This window comes from Loa loa, assembly GCF_000183805.2.
Source record: "Loa loa unplaced genomic scaffold supercont3.358, whole genome shotgun sequence".
Taxonomy (NCBI): Eukaryota; Metazoa; Nematoda; class Chromadorea; order Rhabditida; family Onchocercidae; genus Loa; species Loa loa.
This window is the reverse complement of record NW_018108538.1, coordinates 55,561-62,399: the sequence shown is the minus strand read 5'-3', so window position 1 is coordinate 62,399 and position 6,839 is coordinate 55,561.

The following is a 6,839-nucleotide window of genomic DNA, read 5'->3' as shown; positions in this document are numbered from 1 at the left end:
AATATCTTTTAACCAATCAATTGATTTTAAGTATTTCTAATTTGACCTAAAATACTTTTAATTAGTCCTTTATTCTATCTTCTCTAAACCACATATTGTCTTTATGATTTTCAGTTCAATTTTTCGCCTTTGTAAGGTTAATCGGGTGATTGGCCAAATTTAGTTTTGCTCTTAAGTAATACTTTGCTTGTTTTCAACCAAATTTTGTTCAATCTTTTGTTTATTTTCAATCATGGCTAAATTTCACAAATGAAGATTTGGAAAGGACTCAACTACTCACTCTTGTTGCTAACGCTACAAATATAGATGTATCTTTCGAGCTTGCGCAATGAATTTTTTAGGTAAGGCATAGCGTGAGCGGAACTGGTCTCACCTTTTGCTCCTAAGGCTCATCTGCTAGGGGCCTGAAAAATTTGGACGATGACAGCGAAGTCCTTAGGATGTAGTTTTTTTCATAGCGTCCTTTGCTTAGATGGATTTCCTTACAGGGTTAAGGGTTAAACGTGTTCCTTCATCTGCTTGTGTTTGAAGTTGTCCTTTTCCTAGGATAGTTCTCGGGAGGTTAGTGAACCTGTCGTACCAGTGAACATATTTTATCTGATCCTTCAGTTGAGACCTGCTCACAATGCAGGCTCTACCGAATATATATCATCGCTAACATAGCTCACAACCTCATTAGGACATGCAAGATTCTCCCCTGCGACAAAAGGATGTGCGCGGAAAAGGGAGATATTGCACTGAATCATAATTAGTTGTATTATTTATTGATCCATTTGTTCATGTGATTCTACTAATTTTTTGTATTTTCGTTTGGCCATAAATAGTTTTGGATATTAATTCGGTACTATATCCATTAAAATGGTAAACAAGAAGAAAAAAAAGACGAAAACCAATAAAGCTAATAACTTCAAGAGTATTTGAGATTTAGCAATGTTATAAAACAAACGATACAGTAAACAAATCCATTATATAAATATTGAACATTACATGGATTTTATAATCAAATTTTATGAATTTGAATATTCCAAAAATAAATTTACCCAAATATTTAGTTTGATTAAAGGTAAAGGAAAGGAAAAAGAAAAGAACAAGAGAAAGACGATGAATTTAATGAATTAATTCGTTGCACGTATACAAAATTAAATGATGCGAACCTTTTAGGAATTTCGAATTTAATTTTTATTTTATCTCTACATTAATTTATTTGCTCTTAAGTGCAATGATACTTCAGTTTGATTATAAAACTATCATCCTATAATTCATTTTCAAACAAGAAATAAAATTAATACTTTTCATGATAAATTTCATCCATTCATTCTTTCCATCCTCTCTTTACTTCATTATTTATACTTTTAAAATCTTTACAAATAATTAATTATCATGATGAAATACTTATTGTTTGATGGGAGATGACATCCATTAAGTTTTCATATACTAAGTGGTTTTCTTCCTTTTCTTTTTTTTTTTTTTAATTATGGCATTTTTCATTTTCTTTCCGCATTTTCCATACTGACAAACGATACGACGAGAAAGCATAATAAAGTAATGAAAAGTAATTTGAAAAATGCCATTCATTGGAGGTTAAAAATTTTTATGGGAAATTTGAATTCATTAAAAATTAAACAAAATTTAAATTAAAACAATAAATAAGTAAATTAATCGTGCTACTATTAAGAATATTGCTGAATTATTATTAATTAATTTAATATACGATCTTGTTTGACATCACTCACAATTAACTGTTCAAGAATTATTTGTGCAAAATGCAACACTATAAGTGGTAAATGATAAAATGTTATCAATATCATTATTCCTGTAATGAAATGATGCTAATTTGAGTTCTTCCGGAAGAAATATTGATATTTGTTCATCTTTTCGGAAGAAATATTGATTCCTATTTATAAAGAAATTAGCCTCTCTACCAATTATAATTCAAATTTATAGGTAAGTTGATGGAAAATTAATAAAGAAAGGTTAAAGGTAGTAATGAGCTATGGAATATTATGATATCATGTAAGAAAGAAAGTATAACAAACAGTAATAGGATAGGATGTAATTTTGTTACAACATCGAGATATCATACGGTTGAAAAAGAAAAGATTGAAATTTTTTCTTCCTTAAAATTATGTCAAAACTATCACTTGCTGAGATAATTTTGTTTTATCTTTTATCATTGTATTGAGACTTTATCTTCTTCAATCATTATGTTCTGTTTCTTTCATTTTTCTTTCTAGATTATTTCTCTCTCTCTTCTTTCCCTTTTTTTTTCCCTAATTGGTTGGCATGGTGATAAGTTCAGTTCAAGGATTAAATCAAACAGCAGCAAAGTATTTATTTGGAATGTGATTGTGAAAGATTTATTTATCATAAATGATAAAATTGTATTTTCTAATTCTTTTATTACCTTTAAAAATAAATGTTTTTCATTCATAATCCTTTATTCTTTTTCTTTCCTATTTTAAACTAAAATATATTTCATTTCAACTTTTCCCCTTGTATTGTGTTCTGTTTCTTTCATTTTTCAAAAAACATTTTTTGCTAAATTTCATTTTAATTTAATTTAAATCATCAGTAGGTTTGTTGACACTCAATCTTCATTTTTCTTCTCTTTTTTTTTTTCCATTTGAAATTCATTGTATAACAAATGAAAATTTATGCAAGAATGAAAATTGCTCTAGTTTGTCTGTCTTCCATTTAAATTGCAATGTATACTTTTCAATTGAAATGTTTTCCCGTACTTTGGACACACAATATGACAGTAAAACTGATTATGTCAACAATAATGTTAACGATATTTTTTGTTTAATACAATTTTTCAGACTAAAATATTCGTAATATACAAAATAAAAAATGATTGATTAATCAACAATTCTTAAAAAAAAGTGACACCAAATTTTAATATAATATTTCACCGTGTTTGTTTTGTTAATTTATAAATAATTTAAAAAATATTTCAATCTCTTTTTTCCCTCGCTCTCCTTTTCTCTCTCCCTTCCTCTCCCTCTCTCCGTCTTCCTCTGTCCTCTTCAGCACCAATACTGTCAAAGGAGGAATTTGTCCAAAATGAGTGGATATATCATTAAATGATATGTTAAGTAATGATATGATATGTTTATCATCAAGTGATAACATGATAAACAAAGGGATTTGTTTATAAAATTTGGATTTCTTTTTTCTTAATCTTATAATTAATATATTCAAGTATATATTGTTAATTAACAAAGTAATAGTAAAAGTTTGTATAAAGGTCAGGAATACAAAGGAACCTTTCATACTAATGTCATCATAGATTTGTTTGTCTTCCATTTCCACCATGAAAAGTCTTTCTCGTCTTAAGATATTTGAAAATTGGTAATTGATTGATATATCTTATATATAGCCCCTCTTCTCTCCTTATTAATAGAGAACCTCTTCTCTCTCCCTCTCCCTCTCTTCCTTTCCCTCTCTCTCTTCCTCTTTCTGTTCATTCATTACTTATTTTGTTTACTCACAATTCAAACAAATCTTTGTTAACCTTCTTCTATCATTAATCCGTAAGAATTTACTCCAATATAGGCTATCTATATAAACAAATCTAATCACATATCATTTTTCAAAACTTCATTATCATCGTCATCATCATTATCATCAATAATTTTCATGATCCTTTTATATTGTTATCACTATTAATAATATTATATTGATAATGATTAATGATAATGATAACAATTATCTATGTTTAATATTAAATTGATAAAAGAGGGAAAAAACCACTACTTGTTTGAGAAATCTTTTTTCTTTATAGTTTTCTTTTTTTTTAAAACATTTTGTAGAAAGAAAAAGAGAACAGAAATCTTTTACAAGTTAGGTCACTGATATCTCACCGCAGGTGGTAAGTTGCTTACACAATAAAGGATCAAAAGAAAGATTACGGTATTTTTAAATCTTTAAAAGCAATGAAATAACCTGATTTATTTGTTCTTATAAAATTGGATCAATCTTTCAGCATTTTTTCACATTCCTATTAAATTATATCTCATTATCGTCATCATCATCATCATCATCATCTTTTTTGTTATTTAAAACCAAAAAAAAAAAAAAAGGGAAGATCCGGAAAATCAGTCAAAGTATATTTCATTTTTTCCTGACTTATCTCCTGTTTTTTTTCCGGATTTGCTTATGTTTTTTTTTCTTTTCCAGGATCAATTTTCCCCTCCATCTTTTCTACATCAAAGACAAGTAAAAACATTTGAAAAGAGAGAGAGGGAGGAAGAGAGAAAAAAAATGTGTACTCGTTAATGCGTTTAATGATTATCATTGTTTGACACATACTGTTCAAAAATTCAAATTTGTCAGCTACGGGCGGGAAGGGGACAATAAAAGAGAGAGAGAGAGAAGAAGAAGAAGAGGAAGGGAGAGAAGAGTGCCATTTACAGCTATGTCGTCGTCACTAACAACTACTGTTATATCAACACCCATACAATTGTAGCAGCATCACTTACGGCATCATTTCAACATTTGTAATATGCTATCTTCATCGTAACTGCAGCTGCAGTTGCAGTTGCAGCTGCAGTTGCAGTTACACTAACAATGTTATTTTTACAAATGATAAGTAATGATAATGATGTGATAAAATGCAATTCGATTATTCCATATTATTTCTATCCAAAATACAGGATAATCTTTGAATGTTTAACTTCTATGATATGTATTAATTATAAAATATTGAATAGAATAGGATATATGAATGGATGAAGTTTTTCGAAATATTACATTTCATAGCTATTACTACTACTACTGCAACTATTCCGATTATTACGATTACTGCGATTATTGCGACTATTGCGACTATTGCGACTATTGCGAGTATTGCGACTATTTCGCTAGGATGACTTCTATTCACTAATATTTATGTGAAAGTGAAAGCAGACAAAATGCATTTGGGATTGGTTGTAAAATTTTGATTTGGAAAATGAAATGTCCAACTGACTAGCACATCCTGAAACAATCCATCAATGATTGACCAATATCACTACTCTATATATGTTATCACTTTATTCTCTATTATATCGATTGATTGTGGGATTTTTGCTACAAAATTTATCGAATTTTATCTAAAATTAATCGATAATTTTCATTTATTGGATTAAATTGGGTTTGAATTATTCATATTTATATCGATTTTCAATATTTAATTCATTTCCATTCCTTATCCATTCTCTTAATTTCCATTCTCATTTATTACTTTTTACTTTCATTTCATTTAATTTAATTGTTATTAAAAATTTGCTTATTTAATTTTAAATCTATTCGATTAAATTGGGTTTGAATTATTCATATTTATATCGATTTTCAATATTTAATTCATTTCCATTCTCGTAATTTCCATCCTCATTTATTACTTTTTACTTTCACTTCATTTAATTAAATCGTATTAACTGTTTGTCGTATCGATAAATTATTGATTTTTTTTTTTTTTTTTTAAATCAATTTTATGTTACTGTATACATTCGTAATACATTTGAGTAATCGTTTTAGACTTAAAAGTAAATAGATGATAGTATTTCTCTGTTTTTTTGATATATCACATTTTATTGAATAATTAAATCCCTTCCCTTCTTTTTCTTTTCTCTCTCTCTTTTTTCTCTCTCTCTCTCTCTCTCCTTCTCTCTTTTTCAAATTATCCCAAAAATGAAATGATCCATTGGATAATTGATATTACAATGGGTTTTTGCTATCATTTTATTTTCTTCGTTCATTGATCCATTTCATTTCTTTTTTTCTTTTAATTTGTTTATACCATCATTTGTTGCACCGAATATCAATTTATCGTATTGTTGGTTAAAATTAAGATTTCAAAAATTGATGATAATTTGGCATTTTAAATTAAATTACTAATTATGGTTAATGAATGTTTGACATTTTAAACGACAAATCAATCAAATAAAGAATATGAAAGAGATAGTTAAGAATTTCAGTAAAGGAATTAAAAATATCAATACTCAGGAGAGTTTTACATTTTAATCGTATCACATTTTAGCCTTGTTGTATAAGATTAATTTAACTGATAAGCGATATTGTTCTTCTTCTAGTTTAACTGATGGAAGAATTTTTGATATTTCAACGTAATCGGTGAATGAGAAGAGTAGATGTAATAAATATTCATAAAGTAAAAAGATAAGATTGATTGATGATGTGCTGAGAATACGAATACAACATTTGCATACTTTTTCTTCATCTATCTTTCAAAAAGTTAATGAATGATGAATTGAAAAGATTTTTATAATAATCTTTGATCTCATTCATTCATTTTTTCACTTTCTCCTTAAAAAATGGTATCATTTTAATATTTAACATTTAAAAAATTAGAGTTATTTAATTTATCGGTTTTGTTTTGTTTTTTTTCCAACAATGATTTCTTTTAATTCCATTTTAATCCAAATTTAGTTCCAATTTCAAATGTAACACTAGCTTAGAAGTTTTGAGCCCAGTCTATTTTTCTTTTTTTTCCTCCTTTTTTTTGTCAACTTTATGTTTGACAAAGAATGAATGCTAGATGAAATCCACGAATTTCAAATAAGTTTCAATTTTGAATGTAATATTAGCTTAAATATTTGAACTATCATCCGATTAAAATTGAAAAATTTTTTTGTTGTTAATTTTTACCTTGTAAGCTAATTTTTAAAAGATTTTGCAAGCTTAACAAAGCATTTATAATTTGTCATTTGTCATACCATTCATTATACTCTTCACTCTTCATTATTTTTAATGATAGAGTTAAAAGATTTTTGAATGAATAATTAAGGAAAGTTAAAGTATTTACTTGTGAGATACTTTTGCCACTAATAGAAGAGAAGAAA